Raw genomic sequence first — 21,114 nt, 5'->3', positions numbered from 1 at the left:
TTTGTAAAGCGACAAGGAATAGGGAAAGCGTAAATGAAATTTGTAACCTGACCAATGTTCAACGTGTAGTTTTACCTCTAATAAATCTAACCTTTAAATTTAAAAATAAAATCAAAAGAAGCAGCTTTATGAGCTATCTGCAGTGGTAACATATAGGTACATAGACCATTGGATCCGTTTACCGCCATATCCACTAGAAACAAAAAGCAGACTGTCCCTAGACGAGCAAATACCTCGATCCTAGATGTAGTGTTGATAGTCCCTAAATGTACTAATGATCATATCAGCAACTTCTATAAACATGACAACTAACCCTTATGTTTTTACTTGTCTGTAAGAAAATACGCATAAGTTCTGCTCAGTACCCAGTAGGTAATAACCGATTCTTTAGAATACACTTTATTAATTAATTAAATGCTCTTTAAATGGTCCTTTGCGTGTTATCAAACTTAACAGACGCTTCTGCGAATAACATAAAAAGTATGACAGCTTTGAAAATTTTAAATTAAATTGATTGCTCGCATGAAATTGCTCCTTATAAGGAAATATTGTGTTCTTATTTAATTTATTTTTCTCGATATTACTTTTCACATATTATAAATGTTTTAATCAATCTATCGCTGAATATTATAACAACTACCTACATTTTAAATTACTTATTCGATTATTATAATTTCTGTTATTGTTTCTGTTACTTATTCGATTATTATAATTTCTGTATTTGCTAAATGTTTATTGAATAAATAAATATACAATTCACGCTTTTTGAATTGTAAAATAACGAGGGTCCCACGTTTTTTATATTCAAATTATTTTAAATAGATTCCATACCTAATATAAGCAAAAAATTATAGACGCTCCCTGAAGAGGCCGATTTAAAAAAAACTTGGCAATTCAATTTTTCATTGAATAATTCGATAATCACGATCGTTTTTAGGGTTCCGTACCTCAAAAGGAAAAAACGGAACCCTTATAGGATCACTTTGTTGTCCGTCTGTCCGTCCGTCCGTCCGTCTGTCAAGACCCTTTTTCTCAAAAACGCGTGGAGGTATGAAGCTGAAATTTATATCAATTACTCAGGTCTACTGTCCCTTGAAGCTGTGAAAAAATCAAACTTCTAAGCCAACGCAATCAAAAGATACAGCCGTTTATGCCGCAAATTTTCGACACTTGCAAGGGAATCAAAACCTACAGGGTGCTTCCCGTGAACTCAGAATCTTGAAATTTGGTACGAAGCAACGTCTTATAGCATAGATAAAGGAAAAGTTACGAAAACCATATATTTTTAGTTACATCACATAATATATTTTTTTTAATTGTAAACCTTGCAGGTTTGTACGAAACCCTCGGTGCGCGAGTCCGACTCGCACTTAGCCGGTTTTTATTTCTAGATATTTCGACGTTTGTCTATTTATTACCATGTTTATCATTTTATCGATATAAAGTGAAATATTTTATGTAAATCAAAGACATAAGTCACTTCAAACCTATAAGTTGCTATAAGACTAGTTAAATAAATTCATATAGGATTATAATAAAACTATTAATAATGAGTTTCATAGGCGACGATATAAGGTACCTAGATAGGTAACATCGTGTTTCATCACAATGATTAGATTCTTTGACATCTCATTTGAAATGCGACGGCATAATTAGAAAAGTAAGCACGAACATTTGCAACATGATTTTAAATTCATTTTGTAATTATTCACAAGATTATCTCTATTCTATTTACACCATCGAAAATTTGCTCTACCTCCAATAAGTCTAATTCCACAATCCCTTCCCTATCATTCCCAGTCCCATCCATTTTGTAACAATAGATTAGATGCTATTGTATATTTTAAGACATATCTGAATTAAAGAAGACCATTCACACATACCTACTAACATTATCATTTTTTTTAGCAAAACTTCTTTTAAGCGCTTTTAGTCAAATTTCAAAGTCGCGCCATGTCAATACCATCACGTCATGGATTAAGACGACGATTTTGTTATCTTTGAATTTTGAAAAAGAATTTTCACTTCTGACACGTGTGCTCGGGACACGCGCTCATTTTTCTTAATTTCAAAACTTCTAATAAGTTACAGAATTACTAACATATTTAACTTCATAAAATGGTCATCTTAATCTACCCACTTCTCGTTCACCTTCCAGTCAAACAACAAACAACAACAACATACATATTGCTAACATCCAACAATGTAATAATCCGGTTGCCAGTTACAGTCGCGTGATTACCTGACAATTTGCAAATTAATTTCCCGACGTAACAACCCAACTTGCGGCTAATAAACACAGATAATTCACATATAATTAATCTCCCGTGATTTGATGCTGATTAACACTTCATTATCTGTGCAATTTTGTTAGACCAACTCTATAACGTTCGTGTTTTCCATTACCAATTATAACCCGTTTTTGTGTTATCTGTGCAATTTTCTTAGATCAATTTTATAGACCAATTTGATACTTGGAACCAGCTAGGCATATATTTAAATTGAATTAATATCGTTAAAGTTGCATAAATAGAGCATTAATATGTATGCACAAGTGTGCACTTCCATATATCTCGCTCTCATATTATTCAAAAATTATAAAACTAATTGATAAGGAATATACAGGGTGTCCCAAAAAGTAGTGATGAACGGAAGCTGGGAGGTAGAGGACCTAGAGGGCTATCCGAATCACCCCCATGTGTGTTATGCGATTTTTCGTATTTTATGAGTTATCCGTGGGGATACTACAAAGACGAGAGACTGCCACAATTTGGACGAAATAACCCGGAAATTCATAGTAGCAAAAGAAACTATAAAAAATGATAAAAGGCATTCAGAAATTTAAAAGACAACTTTTTACGGTGATGTCGCGCTTGCATTGAGCAACAGGGGCCCTTGAAGTTGTGAACATACTGGATAATTTTATCTTTCTTGGCATTTAATTCTTTTTTTTATTCCATTCAAACATCTAACGATAGTAAATGTTACCATACTGAATTGGCTTATCTTTCAGCTTAGCAAACAATAAAAAATCAAGCATTTAGCGCAATAATTGACGTCACCATGAGTGAAAATATCATCGTACTCGGCGATAGGTGAAAAATAGAAAAAAAACGTCATAACTCCGAAAATACGAAAAATCGCATAACATACATGGGGGTGATTCGGATAGCCCTCTAGGTCCTTAACCTCCCAGCTTCCGTTCATCACTACTTTTTGGGACACCCTGTATATATCTCCTGCAAGAGTAAAAAAAATTGGTTGTCTGTAAAGTCGGTTTACTGACGATAGTTGAACGTGACAACGTCCGATTGTGCTTCTTTGTCGCTCGTTCCGCGCTCTCGCTCGCACTTCAAGCCTTGCATGGAACGCCTCAGATGAGTCAGAGCGAGGTAACGCCGCATGAGTCATGTTTTTTCGTGCGTGCAGCCGGCTTTATCGAATTATAAGACGTCAAAAAATCCCTACCCGTCTTTTGCCTGACGTCTTATTTATCGTAAAGACAATTAAGGTAGAATTTAAATAAAATACACATCGGTTTTTTCCCCGTACATAACAATAAATACCTTTCACGCGTAATATGAATAACAGTGAATTTTGACCCAGATCAAAATAAGCTCTACTTCTTTATCAAGCGTACCCACATCTGTAACCTAGTTAACTCCTGTTTGACCACTCGCAAGGCCTACCATTGAATGTAACAGAGAAACGGTTGCCATGGCAACGCAGAACTTCGCTAATTAGAAGATCCTCCGCAAGATCCTCAGTTTAGCGGAGAGCTCCGGTTTTTCTGTTAAGGGGCCTCTACACAATGGTCACCGTTGGGCGGGTAGAGGCAATTACAATAGTGTAGACTGTAGACTGTAGAGTCTAAAGGCCAATGATCGACCGTCATTGTAGATGTTTTTTCATAATCGCTGTAATGGCGGCAAACATCGACGATCATTTGTTTGGCCTACGCTACCCATTGTGTAGAGGGTCCATAACAGAAAACGGTTGCCATGGCAACGCAGATCTTCGCTAATTAACTGAAGATCTTATGGAACCAGCTTCTCTGGTGACAGGGAAAGCTATATTTATTACGACATGACATGTAAAGTATAGAGAAAAACATAAATTATATCCCACTGAACACCGGCATTTAACTCATGTTTCTAACGCGTAAATACTTCTAATAATATCTTAAATAAGAATAAGCTGAATAGTTTCAGAGCTATAAAACGAATGCTCATTGTGAATTCAAAAGTCAATTTAATATTTAATTTTTTCAAATCACCTCTTCATAACTTTTTCAACGAGTTTATTAAAATTAAATTTTATAAATCAACGCGAAACCCAAAAACAAACAAACCGATACGTTAACCGCAACAACCTCTTAAATCGATATTTAATACGGATTAAGAAATAAAAGATCAAGGCGAGAATAGGATAGGGTTGCCACTAACATATAATATCTATCTAATAGATATATATATGTATAGATAGATAGAATTTTTAGACAATATATATATAGATAGAATTGTTGTCACTACGTTTCTTGCTCTGTTTTCTCAGTTCTCACATTGCATAGTCGAAAATGTATTACTACTTCATAGTTGACGATATGTACCTATTGATATTATAGGCTGACCTTTTCATTTTTTAGCAACAATCAACTACCTATAAGATTTTTGTAACTATAAGAAAAACGCAGTAAAGAATGCATCCTTCAGAATAAATCTGCATTTAAATGACTATCACATCAATTACTCACTCTTTACGAATACATAAATAAATCAAAATCTGACAACCCTATCACACGCAAAAGGATAAGTCAAGTCTTGAGGTGTCCTATAAATACAGCGTCTTCTTCTTTTCTGCCTTTTAATCTTACATTGTTTTAAGGATACGTACGAAAAAGTTGTAAAAAACGCAAGTCAATAAAGTACGCATGTCACGTACATACCATCTCCATTAATAAACAAATGCTTCATACTCAGAAATACATTTTAAGAAACAGACCTAAATACACTGCAGTCGCTTGTTCTTAATACAAATTATAAATAAATTGTAAAAGAAATGTTAAAAACATACTAAACTAGGAACAATTTGCAAAAAATTAATTACCAAATTTAAAACTAATTATTCAATAGATATGAGCAGACTTATGGATTATGACCGTTTCTTTGTATTGTCCAACATTAAATTCCACATAAAAACCTTGCAATTTCGAGTGGTTTCATATATGATATACTAGCTGCTCCGCGCGGTTTCACCCCCGTGGCTCCCGTCCCGCTGGTCGTAGCGTGATGATATATAGCCTATAGCCTTCCTCGATAAATGAGCTATCTAACACTGAAAGAATTTTTCAAATCGGACCAGTAGTTCCCGAGATTAGCGCGTTCAAACAAACAAACAAACAAACAAACAAACAAACAAACTCTTCAGCTTTATAATATTAGTATAGATTCAACTATAAAATAACTCTATAACATTATTAACCAATAACTCTATTATTTACTCGACACTCACTTATACTACCTACTTTCAAGTCTAACTATGTAAATAACACTACCCGTATTTCAAATAAATTAATAGAATCAAATAAACAAAACCGTAAGGGAATTTACCCGTGGCACAGTTCAAATGAATACTAAACTGCATTTCGCAATGCCCGTGATAAGGAATCTTTATGACTCCTAACAGATGCAAGTCATGACATAACCAGCCCTTGACATTGTTTATCTCAACGCAGATACGCTATATACGTAGATTATTTGGGTCAAAATGTTAATTTTGGAGTAATTACTTCATTAAATTGTTTTAAGGTCAAGCTTTTATAGAAGTGTAACAGATGGGAAATACGTTATTCCCATAGACCATATGGGACTTTACTTATGTTTTTTTTATACCTTTTTGCCAAAACAGGACAAAAGACTCATAAATTTCTTTAATTAAAGACTTAGATTACAAAATAAAGTACAGATGGAGCATGACAACCGCCCGTCGCCCTTGTCAAAGAAAATACGAAATCAAAAACAAATACGTCGCTGCACCAGTGCTATAGCGCATATAGTGTCATGCAATACGTCAAAAAGGGTTTGCAATTTTAGTAAAAAAATGCCGTCTTGTGATAATAAAACGCTGTAAAATTTGTTCCCGAAAACAAAAAAAAAGATAAAACATCGTTTCACAGGTTTTCTGTACATTATTTGGCTGATTTATTTCTTTAATACGAATAATAATTTTACAGATATGAAGGAATACAAAACTTCAACGTATGTTGCCAGTATTTTGAAAATTAATTTGCCATTTTTATTGGTAAAACGGTAAAATGGTTAAAAGATCTTCAGGGTAATGCTGTTGGATTTTTCGATCGTGAATGTGATTATTTGTATAGTGCACTAAAGGTTCATGATACTTATTAGATTATTTTAATAAGCATAATACATTATTTTGTTACTTTTATAAAGCTTAAAAACGTCATATTATAGTCATTTTCGCTAGCGATTTAATTTATGTGAACTCCATGATGGATATGATGAAAATGAAATGTCCCGTATTCTCGACTAAAAACTACCGCTGAATACGAATTCATATATTATGAAAAATAAAAAATAATATAATTATTATAGTTAATATTGAAACTTTTTTTATGTAATTTATTTAATAAAAAATTGAATACAATTATTTTGTCCATATACATATAACTTTAGTAGGCAGGTACTTTATGTAATAAAAGAATTTAAATAAAAATTAAAACTTGACTTCTCATTTATTGATATAGCCTACGTCACTACCGCCACTAACATAATAATTCAGATCATTGCAATGAAACCTCACAACTCAAAATCGGTCCAACAGTTTATACTGCAGGGCGTGTCAAAGAAATATTATACATACATACATAAACTCGAAAAACATAACCCTCTTTTTTCCGTAGTCGGGGAAAAATTTGGGAAATTTTTCAATATCTGGCAACATTACACGCACACAGAAGCACCGTGTACGTACAGTGCAGCGGCGAAATGACAGCACACATAGCTTTATTGAAAATGACGATAAATTATTCGGTTTAGTTCGGCAACGCTCCATCTGTCTTTTATTTTGTAATCTAAGATTAAAGATATAAAAAATAATATTCGTTTATAGAAAAGAAGGATCAGGATTGATAGCACTCTATCAATCTCTTCTCTACTAATGCTCAGTCTTTAAGGTAAGTAGTAGAATAATAAGGTGTCCTTTAGCCAAATCAACGCGATCACATGAACAAAAGCTTCCAAGTACCTACAATTACTCTCAAATAAGCTCCCACTTTGCCCTCAATCGGAGTACCCACGGTGAAAGTAATGAAATTCGGCCTATAGGGGCGGAGTGATACCGTCAGCTCACCGTCACCTCACCGTCACCGCCAACGAACTTCCGACTATGGGATTTGCATACAACAGTTGCAATTCGCAGTGAAACCTTGCTGACTTTCGCAAATTCGTATGTGAAACGGTGAGATGATTCGCGGTTGGAATTTTAAAATGGTATGTAAAGTAAATCCTGTACAAACACTTAAAGATATCTGATCAAATTTAACTTTTCTTGTAATTATATAGCCAATCACATGTATTAATTTATCAATCCATGATTAATATAAAACCAGAAAAATAAAAACCGGCCAAGTGCGAGTCGGGCTCGCGCACAAAGGGTTCCGTAGCAGCAAATATAATAAATTACAGTTAAATCAACCTATCTCAAAAACTATAAGAGATACTTTGATCAAACCAAAAATCGTTGAAAGAGTTAATTAGCATGCATCACCTCTATTTTTTTTAGAATTTTATACCCCGTAGTTATAAAAATAGAGGGGGGGGGACATACTTTTTACGACTTTGAGAGCTGATATCTCAAAAACCGTTCACTTTAAGAAAAATGTTTTTTAGAAAACTTTATATCATTTTAAAAGACCTTTCCATTGATACCCCACACGGGTATGTACATCGAAAAAAAAAATTTCATCCCTCAGTTACATGTATGGGGGGCCCCACCCCCAATTCTTTTTTTTACTATTTAGTGTCATATTTTTGTAGCGGTTCATACAACACATATTCCCATCAAATTTCATCACTGTAGTACTTATAGTTTCCGAGTAAATCGGCTGTGACAGACGGACAGACGGACAGACGGACAGACGGACATGACGAAACTATAAGGGTTCCGTTTTTGCCATTTTGGCTACGGAACCCTAAAAAGCTATAAGAAGAGACCGGGAAACAAATAGCACACGAACAATGATAAATGATAATACTAAGTAATATGCCTACCCACATTACAATTAAATTTTAATAGATATTTTATTTTTCCTTATCTCTACATGATTCATACACAATTGTGTTTTTTTAGCACATTATACAAAACCGATAAGCATCACCTACACCTTGTAAAATTCTCAACAAACTTTCTAAATTGAGCATTTAAAACCTTCTATTCGACATTGACAAACTTAATCTTAATTTCTCAACAATCTCCTATCTCTCTTGAAAACTTAAGATAATTTAACACACATCTAACGCCTCTTTCACCTTAGCTAATCATCAAAACCGCAAACACAAACCCCACTTAAACACTCGTACTCAGAAAACCGAGACAATACTTCACACACCTTCCAAAGCACACAGGACTCTGCAAACATTACTTCCTACACATGTGGCTAATGGAACAAGAAGACAAGTGAGTCGTGACACTGGTAACCTTCGGGAAGTGCATGTTGAGGACTGAGGTATTTTTGGAATATGTAAAGAAACATAAGGGGTGAAAGGACGCTCGAAATAAAACATTTTTTACAATATATCCCCTATTATTTTATTAATTTTTAATCCCTTGTTTATTCAATTAAATTAAGCTGTAATTACAAACACCAAGTTAATACATTCAGCAGCTATCACAATCCTTTTTAAAACCAACTCTTTTTCAGTTAATTAGTTTTTACGTAACTAAGACAAATGCCTAATATCTTCAAACTTTTTACAGCTCCCGAATGGTGTCTGTTATTTTAGCACCTATCGCTCAAGTGAGACGATAGGTCCTCTGTAATTCAAACCACGAACAATGTTTTAAATTGATTCGAGTGTTTTTTCGCAAATTCGCTGTTTCCTAAACTTACGTTCTTTTAGATCTTATGGTACAAAAAATCCTTGTTTTTCATATAGTACCCTTAAAAACGTTTACCTAATAATTAATATTAATCGCTTCCATAAAGTAGCAAAGGATTAAAATATTTTATACGCGAACACCACGCTTAGCTGGCCCTCACCCACTTAGTGCTACGTGTTTTGCTTTTTAATGACAGCTACTGAGCCAGCATAGGTACATACTTTATGCGAATTTCAGATACTTATTATATTTACGATATTTACGTGTTAATTTCAATAGAAATAATAAATATAGTAACTAAAAAACGCTTTAAAAAGATAAACTCGGGAAATTATTATAATGTCACCGCTCCGTGGTAGTAAAAAGCTTCAATTTAATCGGTCCGTTAAATTAACTGTTTCAAAACTGACTCCATCTGACTCCAAAGGAGTCAGTTACATACAAAAATATAAACATACAGGTGAAGATAATATAATTGTGTTAAAAAGGAGAGAAAAAGTTAACAAAAAGTGAAAAAAAGCAAATTTTTTAGTGTCAATTGAAACAGCGAAATACAAAAATAATTTAAAACAGCATCATTACCTTTTCAGACTTAAATATTTTTCTGAAGTTATTTATTTCAAGCTTTTACAATTTGGTAAACAAAAAAACGCCCACTGAATCAGCGAAGCGAACTCCGTAAGCACTGCACACGCAATCAACAATCAACCTTACATAATACGGCATAATGTTTATTTTCAAACACAAATAACACAGATAAGCAATGTCAAACATCCCATGTCAATCAAACACTTTCCACCGATTGTGAGGTTATCGTAAGATCACAAAGCAATGAACCCGTGTTGCCATTTCTCTGACTGTTTGGTACACGCTTCTAAGAAAAATCGTTGTATCAACTACTTGATAGGTATAGTTAGTAAAAACAGTTAATGCTCATATTTAAAAAAATATCAAATATATGTTATTACACAACACGGTATTTTTGGTAACAACAGATTTATAAAAACGAATGTGAAATTATGAATGGAAAATGATGTTTTCACCTAAATTGTCTCTATACTTATCGGTATTTTCTTCAAAGATTTTTCCGAAGCTCTTCAGCCAAATGGCTTCAGTTTTATTTAGCAACAAACTACATACGAAAACAGAATAGATATTCTGTGTTATTAGGTAATTGAAATATGTATGAACTCGACCAAAATACCAACAAATCTTTCTCCTTGTCGTACCTATAAGGGAGATTCCACTTTATTTCAATTAATACCCAAATACAAATAACACCATTTAATACATCTTAATATAACCTATCATCTATAATAACTTGTTAATAACGTCATCAAAATCACAAAGGAAAAAAACTCAATTTCACACGGGACAGACCAAATAAGACACAAATAACATGTTAAATCGTATTATATCGGAAAATATTCGTGTACTCATTATTAATTAAAATCGGATAAACGTATACATTTATATCTTTTTACGATATTATTACATGACGGCGCGGATCAACAGGTTTTCACTGCGCAGTACAAAATGTGCATATTAAATATTGGATCTGCTTCGATCGCTCAAGTCTGGATAGAGGCAATTATAAGAAGCTTCTGATTTTACTTTTTATTAAGAAAACAGCATTTTTAACGCCATCATTTTCGTAAAGGGAAAAAATCTTACTCAGGCTAATATTACGAAAGTTTATATGAAGATTTGTCTATAATTCGTTATACGTTTGGCCGATAAAAATAAGTAATAAGTATAGATATAGTATTATAAACCGTTAAAAGTAAATACTGCTTTGGAGTCACTAAACAAACATAGAAGACCTTATCAATAACTTTGCGATAAATCGCAATGTTGCTGAAATATGCAGGTTTTACATTACAATTGTAGTTTTAAAATTGTATCTTAAAAATAAAAAAGTTGATAGCTAACGCGGGCTTTTATATCGAGTTCTTAAAATAACTCGATATAGGAAACGAGGATATTATTTCACAGTTAATTAAGCCATAGTAAAAGTTACCAAAACAAGCAAAATTTTACTTGGCATTAAAAGTGCCCTTCGCATGAAGCGTTTTAAAAGGTAAAGTCAAAACACCCATACATTGGAGGACACGAAGCTCATTGATAAAATCAGTTAACGAAAATAAACACGATTTAATTTAAATTATTTTATTCATGAAATGTTGGCGAAAGATTGTTATCACAACAAAAACGGTAGAGCAAGTCCCGCTCGCCCAAATGAGCATTTAAATCCAATTAAAGTACACGAAAAATTGCAAAACAATATCGTACTGTTCTAAATTGTTTCGGTTTAAGATCGCTATTTATTCTACTGCCGTGTTTGGTCAAAATTGGTACCTGCAATTCCGAGTTATTCAATGACACACAAAATTACTCTAAGCGGGAACATAGAAAGCAAGGTTGAGAGCATAGTACCTAATCCTCCGGGGCTATAATCAAAAAACCACTCGCCAGCTTAACACAGGGACGTAAGATATTTCAAAAGAAATCCAAATACCATGTATTCGTTTAAAACTAATAGGCTACTAATTATAGATGACGAAAATTAGGTTAATCATGCACCAATAAAAGCAAAATTTCATTTGAAAGTAATCGAAGCCAAATTGGTGATTGATAAGTTTCTTTGAAGATTTATCTATTAAAGTACAGTTTATTAATGCGACTAATTTTATGAGGGCTATAAATATTAGTAAGGCCTTTCAAACACGTTTCATTGAAAAGTTCATTCAGCGGATTCAATGTTGCAATTAACTCTGATAATACTTGTAACTTGTAACTACAAAATAAAGAAATCATAAGTTGAAATTGCATACAAGATTGGCGTTATTAAAGTCCCCTCTGCTGTCGACCATAAACACAAGAAAATTATCGACACACCTCTAAAAGTTGAGCACTTATGTTCAATAATTTTTAATCATCTATACAGAATGTTGAATCGTGAACATCTTTATTACTTTGTAAGTGAGAATGGATACATTGGTAAAATAATAATAAATCATCGTAGGGTGTAAAAATATGAAAGTTTGAAAAGGTAAGATTATTTCAACAGGAAAAAGACTTCTTTGGTCACTTTAGTCAACTCTCCTATAAAATACAGTCAAAATTAATAAAACTTCCGGCCTAAGGTACACTTCGAAACAATATGCAACAATGGAAAATCATGATGCCAACATAGAGCAACCTAAAATCTAACACTCGTGCCAAATATTGACAAAGTACCATAGAAAAAGTGGCTTGTATTTACACAAATGACCAGCCCATTCTGAAACATGACCGTGAACCATGGCAAAAAAAAAACCCCACAATATATATCTGTTACCCGACCCACATTAGCGGCCCCGATACGGGGAAATCGCGATGTAATTTCGCGACTATATTTTGGAACACTTTTACTTTGGCAACGGGTTACCGTTTTGATGACACCAATTTCTCTTTCGATACCTACAAGCTTTTAGTTGATACAAAAGTAGCACAGACTCTCATAGTAACATTAGAAGGTGGATTATGTAGAATTTGAGAACGATACAGTTTGGTAAACGTTATGAAACTTTATGGTAGGTCTACAATCTACATCATCGACTTTATTGTCTAATACGTCAACGAAACTACATCTTTTTCGATAATATATTTTGGTGATTAAGTAACTTGAAAGTAAATATAAAATAGGTAGTTAAACTCCGTAAGATTTTGTGTTTTTAATCTGGTGTGGGTTAGTAAATTAGTAACAGAAAATGATGTTGTCCACAAAATGGTTATTTCTAAAACATTAGTAAAAAAGAAACTCATGCTCATTATGCACTAAATCACATAACCTGGTTCCTTTACTTCGCACTCTATATTTCATTCAATGAACGCGATAAATCAAACGGCCTGTTCATTACGATTTTGATTGAACTATGAAAATAGCTGTAATACCAAATACATTGGAAATTCATCATCAATTTCGCTACTTGATACATGAGAAAAAAGAAAAGTAAACGACTAAAGGAATTTTTCAAATACTTAGAAAACTGGAGCTACAAACTCCACACTACAACGTGCAAGAATTAAAAAGAAAAATTATATTATCTTTCTTACACAAGTATCCCATGTACTGAATGACGGAAATATCTGGCTTATTATCTGGTTAATTCTGATTGCATTAAACCATATAATTTATGGAAAAACTAAGAGCAGTTAAGTGGCTGAGAGCGAAACTAATACAAGTTAGTCCGGTGTATTACTTTCGTTTGTTTGAGCCGAAAGTGACTTTTACTCTCGCTATGCAGATACGTGGCAGATACTCATTTTATTATTGCACGGGAAAGTCACCTTTCGGCGGTGAAAAAGGTCTCCAGCTGAGCGGAAAATTGTGCAAAGGGAATCTGTTAGGTAAATATTACTGGAGTCTCTGTATTTTTCCATTTCATCCTGCATTGGTACCTGGTGTTTTAAAGTTTACATGAATGTTCTCTTGGTAGATTCAATAGATTCTGGCATTCGTAATCTTGTCGCTTGATGTTCTATTTGATAAAATTGATTCATCACTTAGGTTATAAAAAAAAGTTAAGGAGACGCAGAGAATAAAATATTCATCAGAAATTCGTCAGAACTAGACGTTATTTTGTAATATATCCTTTGTCAACCCCAAATGTAGCCTTATCGATTAATCGAGAGAACACAAACGCAAGTTAACCCGCATAAATTTTTAATACCAATACTTGAAGTCAAACAGAAGCCGATACGTATCAGCACTATTCACTATTTTGGCGTCATTAAATAAATCGATAATCGAGAACCGTTAGCTATATATCTCGAGGACAATAAATTGCAAACTATTAAATCCCTAGTACTTTTATTGAGCATAAAACCAGCTAGTGGCGAGTCCGTTAACCCAACCACAAAAACAAACAGGATCGAGGCAGGTTGCGGCTAACTAAACCTTTCCTAACCGATTCATTGTCCTTTCTAGGGGTATTGCACCGAGCAGGTGAGGCGCAATTCGGAATCGCTTTACGACAGCTGTACTATGTACTAGTTTTCCTAGTATCGTGTTAATGATAAATATAACATCGCATGAAACTCGATAGCTTGCGGCGTGGAAGGCCACACGGAGTGTTCCACTGTTGCTTCGTAATAAAATATTGTCCAGTGCGTGTGTTTGACAAGACTTTAGGTTTAGAAACAGTCTCATCTACACCACATTAAGTGATGTAGATAATATTATACTAATCTGTCTAGAGTGGACATATGAACTGAAATTTAAAATCAACGTCATTAATTTTTAAAGTTTGCACACAACATACTTTTCTGTACTATTTTATGCGAAAGCTTTGCATATACATACCATTTTTATGACTTAATCTTAAAATTTTAACTGTTATTGTAACCAAATAAATAAGATAATTAATTAGACACAGTAGATAGAGATTCAGAAACAGAAGTGTTAAACGCAGAACTAACACCACAATAAGTTAAAACCAATAAAAAAAAACTAATAACAAAGCTTATTATGTGACCACATGTTGATAATATAAATTATGCAACTCGACCCGGCTTAGATAGATAACACTTTAATAAACCGAAACACAATTAGAATCGTGATATATACGTTTTTACTGTGACGAATGGTATCAAATGGATAAACGCCTAGATCTACCATATTATGATGCCAAATTTGAACTGGAGATTTCAAGGCATTTTTTTTTAATTTGCTAAGAACCGACACCCTGGAGTGTGATTTAAGATATATGTAACTTTTTGTCAAGAATAAAACAGTACGATGTGCTACTTTTTCCTCTATTAAGTTCACAACAAAAATACTCTACATTATAATGTGTATCAAATCTTCTATTTCAATTTTTATGTAAGCATCAATGTACATTGCCTTTGACCATACAAAGGCTTGACTATTCTACAGTCGTCTTGTAAAAACCGTTACACATAAAAATCTATCGAACCGCGATAACTCCGAGCAGAGATAACTTTGAGTTAGAACTTTTCAACGTCGGTCAATACACGATAAGCTGAGGCATATTATCACTAACCGACCCTGTTAACTGTCTGTTAACAATCGTTTAAATGCTTTATCATATACAAGTAAGAAAACATTTAAGAGTTAAGTAATCCTTGCTGGCAAATGTTTGTACTGGGGAAAGGTCCTATTTGAAGCCTTATTAATAGCTCTTATTCGAGTACGAGCAAACAATATTTTGCTCGTACTCGAATAAGAGTTATTAGTTAACGTATTTTTTGTGTTTGGAAGACCATCATTTTGATTTATAATGTTTGGTAGGATTATAATATAGCTAAACGTATAATTTTGTACACAGATTGTCGACGAATTAATATAGAGTGTAGTATAGTTTTTATATCAATATCTGGTAATACATAGTTTATATAATGTAGACCACTAAATTGTATTCATTCACGAAGATTTTTTATAATAACTAAAAAATTGAATTTCCGCCCAATCTAAGCTGCGTAAACTGAAGGTCACAAAATAATTGCCAAAAAGACTGTTACCAAAATGTGAATTAAAGCGTGACATTTTTTAAGTTTTATACATTAAATTTGTATAAAACTTGAATAATAACGAAGTAAGAAATATTAAAGATGTAATATAGAGTATTTATTATACTTGTAACTAATTTGAGGTAAACAAAATATATTGAACAACGTTTATGTCATCCTAATTTATGTTGAGTGTATATTGGTTACTGCAGTATTAGCTTCTATAATTTGACGAGTCTGCAGAAATAAAAGTACCTCAATATATTAAAAAAAATTCTACCTTTCAGAAGCTCTATTCGCCCTCTATCTATAACAGAAGTTTGTTAGAGTCGAAGTCCTTTTGTAATTTCTGGATTTTTCGTGTAATTTTGTGTGTTATTAAGAAACATTTATTGCCAATTACTTAAGTTTTTTTCTTGGAAATTAAATTATGAAACTGTATACTATGGAACGGTTCCCTTAGGACTAGGAGAGGAGAAAAGGTCAGACGTCTAGAGGTCGGTTCGAACGCTTCTGAAAGACATTCAAAGGCGAGGTATCTGATTATTTTCATTGCACATATTTTATCTGTTCTCATTTCCCAATCTAGTATATTTGTTAGAGGACACTACTACGTTCTTGTATTGGAATTTTCATTTATTTGGGCAGGAATTTATTGGCTGCTAAGTCCCCATATATAGAGATTGGGCTATTCGGATTTTTTGTTAAGAAAATTGTTTATATATGTGTATAGACCTATGTAGTCACATATCGGTCCTATTTTTATGGCTATAAAGAGCGATAGTATATAAAGCCATAAACGAGCAATCGATGACGCTTCAGTCAAATGATTTCAAAGCAATTCTAGATGACTTTTCACAATATTTTAATTGAATCAAACAAATTACACTGTACCGTCGTAAATTATACACAAGTAAACTAAATATACATTTACAGTATCAATTGATAAAACATAACGCGGTAACAATTGCAACTAACCAAACATCTAAAGTCAATTAACACAAAATCCATCTATCAATCATGTAATTCCCCACTTAAAGTTCAAACGCGTAAAACTAATCTCATTTACCGATGTAAGTAGGACATACAAATATAAAACATTCAATTAAAATAAACGTTATCAGTACGCAGAAATAAGCCAGTGCAATCAAAATGCATTGCAATGTACATATATGCACAGGCAAGATAAAGTGCATTCGCCTTCGTATCAACTATATGTTATACTATTAATATATAAGGTATATTCTATTTACGTACATACGATGTTAAATTTGCTATACACCGAGTTAATCGTACAGTACTTTCAATATATTTTTATAGGAGGGAAAACATACATCAGACCTTTATCCAGCTCATGAGATCACGAGCTGTACCTTGCGCTAGATCCTAGTTGTGTTTGTTTATTATATGTATCTATAACATATAATAAACAAACACAACTAGGATATAGAGCAAGGGCGACCAGCACATAAATCTCACTGCCTATAAATCAAGTTTGTAATCAAATTGTAAGCATACATATTCCTAATTAACACGACTCTACCGTTCAGGACATGATTACCATTAAACGCACGAAAAGTACCTGGACGATACGCGCATGCGATCCCTAATGTGATATGTTAATTTTATTACAACAACTCAAAAAACATCCCAACCGGTTGTTTCGAAATGGAGCTAAAGTGACATAAAAATGACGACCTTCACAATGTACACTTTACGCGTTTAATTATTCGGAATTCCATCAAACATTCGTATTTATATGTGCTTATGGACAAAAAAAGATTTATCAATCGCATGTCACAGTTTATCTTTGTACCGATTTATCTCTATCTTATTAATCTTAGGACAGAAATGTAATAAAAGTACAGAGCGTTCAAAAGAAGTTTCATTCGTCAAATACAACAATCGCCAATTTTCCACCCACGACTTCCCATTCAACTTGACACGTGAGTGTCAGCGGACTAGAAAACACTATTTGAAGACCCCTGTGAAAACTTTTTAAATTTCAATACGAACAACGAGCTCATTTATATTTTATTTAGAGGCGAAGCCGAGAGACATATCGAAAAAAGACGCCGTAAAAATAAAAATTGATGCAGCGCTATCCAATCATCGTTCATCTATTGAAAAACATTAAAAACACCGAAGATTTGAAAGTGAAACAGACATCGTATCTGACGTAAGAACTGTCTTAGATCAACAGGTTTTTATAAAAGAGGTACTCACGATTGGATTCGGTGTGGGGCAGATCGGTACCAGTCGGATGCTTCGACGCATACGATTGGTTATCGATCGAGAGTTAGATGTATCCAATGTAAAAAAAACCGGCACACTGAGATCACTTATCAATCGGTAAACGACAATTGTTTGTCGGTGCGTCGCGTCGCGCAAGCCCGAGTCGAGTGCCGGCGTGCGGTGCCGAGTCTTGTAAACAAATAGTTGGTGGGGGCCCCGCCAAAAAGCCTGGCCGAATCACGCCGTTCACTTACGTCACTATATGATACGTAAAACGGCTCTTATGACTGTCTTCTATGATTCTGATACGAGTTACTGGAGCAACCTAATTCTGTCGAATTTATTTTAGTTATAATTTCATTAATGGTTCCACCGTGGCCATGTTACTGGTCTACAAAATGCAAACAAAATAATAGATCCTAATAATCATTGCACGTCACCGTTCGCGTAATCATTTCGATAGATAATTTTTGTCACCAATGTCCCAAATCTATGCAGATTGTAATCATATATCATGATTTAAAAGGCACTTGTCATTGATAAGTATGTAAAATTAGTTGAAAAGAATTTCTTTAACATCCGTTTCTACGAGATGAATTTTTAATAAATCTACAGAATTAGATTTTTATAAAGTAAATAAATTTTCGGAAGCAATTTAGTACTACGTAATTCGCACACATGATATATTACTTCTGTTTTATTCAAAACTTTCACTTACCTACTCAAAATTTCCTCCTGAAAAATCAATACATATATATAAATTACTATACATATCTATATAAACAATACTGGACCAGTTTTGAGTTGATGTAAAAATTAAAACCACACTAAACTTACCCCACAAGTAAGTGTAACCCTATCTGTTTGTCTGTCATGCTCCACATTGCTCAGCTATCCCCTAGTAGTCATTAAAACATTCATAGTATAAAAATATCGACCGGAACAAGGCATCACGCCTGGATAGTCAACGGTTCCGTAACAACCTATGAATTTTAACACCTGACCTTACTCATGCCAAACTTCCCATGCCGAAACCACAAGAATCATTGGACGGTTAACAACGACATATGATACAATTTTAGCCTTAGGGAACTGTATAAAGTCCTCAAATTCTGTTTAGTTAACATTATTTAAATATACGTTTTATCATGTAGTTTGTTAAGTGCAATCCGAATAGAAGTTAAACAAATTAGGTTCTATGGTGCATCCTTGAGGTACACCATAATACATAAGTAGTAACTAATAACTATAGACTTTGATCGAGATTTTTAAATATTTCAATAATTTATTACTATAAATTATGTAGATTTATTTTAATTCATAGAGCAATATACTATTTACCACACATGTTTTAATGATTCAACAATGTGTCAGTACCAACATTCGATATTATCAAATGCCTTTTTAAAAATCATCGAATATTTAAGACATTTAAATCAATCATTAATTTTATCTACCTTAAGGTACTTATGACATACCAGTTAAATATTGTATATTAAAATTGAAAATATAATTTCCACCTCCTATAATTTACCTTTATTTAAGTTATTTTAAAACCTTTATTTATGTTTTTTAAACAATTCTATTTTTATTAAATTGTTTTCTAATACCGAGCTATAAATAGTTTTTTGAACGGGAATAAAAAACTGTATCGCCGTGTTCATGAAACCAAAGATAATTTTATGGCTTTAAAACAAAAAAACCTGTTGGTATGGTTCTATAGACAGTACTGGGTTTTTCCACAGAAGTTTCTTTGATTTCAACGTGATCCAAAATTCCATAGATCTTTGTTAATTGATATTAGAAGACCGAAATATTATGAGTAATTTTTTGAAATAGCAGAAATAGCTAAGTATGTTTTTGTGATTACGGATGTATTAATGATTCTGAAGTTATACACTGTTCCATATATTATGTGTCTTATACTTATTTTATTGATTGATATCGGCCCTATCACGTATGGTAAGAAATTCCGTATTTTAAGATATAATTGAATACAAATTTTGAAGTAAATGTAAACTGTACTATGCCTTTTTAAGTTACGTTGCTGCACTCAATATGTATACTTATCTATTACACAAAGTTCAATGGTTCAACTCTGATTACGTTGTTGAACATTTTCTTTACATAATCCTTTAATAAACAGGACACAGTACATGATTCTGGTGACAAGTGAGTCTAACACTTGTACCAGAAACTGGAAGACCTTGGTCACGCCTCTAGTTTTGCCTTGGTCACCTACTTTTAACGAACATGCCTGATAATAATTCATCATAGGATATACCAAAAATATACGAGAAAAATCCTTAAAAATATCTCGACAATTTTTTTGCATTGAATTCAGTTATTCAAATATTAATTCTGAATACAATACATTCGATATACGGTAGTTTTTTTTATTATTACTATTCAACAACACCTAGCAGTGACACCATACATTATTAATAACAAAAAATCTGATGCATAACTCCATACATTCATGACATGCAAAATATAGCCGTCCTTTTGAAAACTTTCCACAAACCGGTAAATATCAGCTTATAATCTAAAACATGAACGTGGGACAAAAACATGGAATAATTCATTTTCCTCTAAACTGAATTCCAGTTGCTAAAAAGAGCTCTAGAATAACTCAACCGACCCAAAAGAGATAAGCATATAAGGCCACAAATAATTTGCTAAATGCAAATTTGCACCTTGTTCTATCTACCTACTTTTTACGTTTCTAACACTGTATCTCTTGTGTTGATTCAATATTGTCTTTTCTACAACTTAGCTAGCAAGTATATGCCCAGTTTCTCATTTGTCTAGCTCGAGTTAATCCGAAGCTTTTTTCGCACCGCATCTCACGAGTCACGGTGCTCAAGTTAGGCGAGTTATCCAGCCGTAGGAACCACTTTTTGCACCATCTTAGCACATTACATAGCAAATGTGGTCAATAACTCCGTTTTCATTGCACTCGCTACGGTTTTTGTTGACCACTGGCCGTAGACGCTTGTAATGGGAAGTTGTGACAAACACATAACATATTAGCCTTGAATTATCGTTTACAGCTTGTTATATAGTTTGAAGACTAGCTTATTATCCTTTGATAAACAGTTTAGTATTTATTGCAGCTTATTTACATAAACAGCCTATCTACAACCTAGTTTTGGCATATGTGCTTGTTAGATAAAACTGGCGTCAATATTTGTTGGGTTTTCCATCACCTTAAGTTTAAACTACTTCGTAATTAATTCGATATTT

General features: G+C 33.2%; 1 protein-coding gene across 2 annotated transcripts in view; it reads right to left on the bottom strand.

Moving 5' to 3' along the window:
- The window catches only part of LOC123706451 (solute carrier organic anion transporter family member 74D), a 61,057-nt gene that overhangs the window by 32,234 nt on the left and 7,709 nt on the right, over positions 1-21,114 (bottom strand). The window contains exon 1 of one of the 2 annotated variants that reach the window (XM_045655741.1): positions 17,860-18,046. The exons of the other annotated variant lie outside the window; for it this stretch is intronic. The gene's annotated coding sequence lies outside the window, so the exon portion shown is untranslated. Of the gene's footprint in view, positions 1-17,859; positions 18,047-21,114 lie in introns of those variants that run through there. 2 annotated transcript variants of the gene reach the window in all.

This window comes from Colias croceus, chromosome 1 (genome assembly GCF_905220415.1).
Source record: "Colias croceus chromosome 1, ilColCroc2.1".
Taxonomy (NCBI): Eukaryota; Metazoa; Arthropoda; class Insecta; order Lepidoptera; family Pieridae; genus Colias; species Colias croceus.
This window is presented reverse-complemented; position numbering and strand designations above follow the sequence as displayed.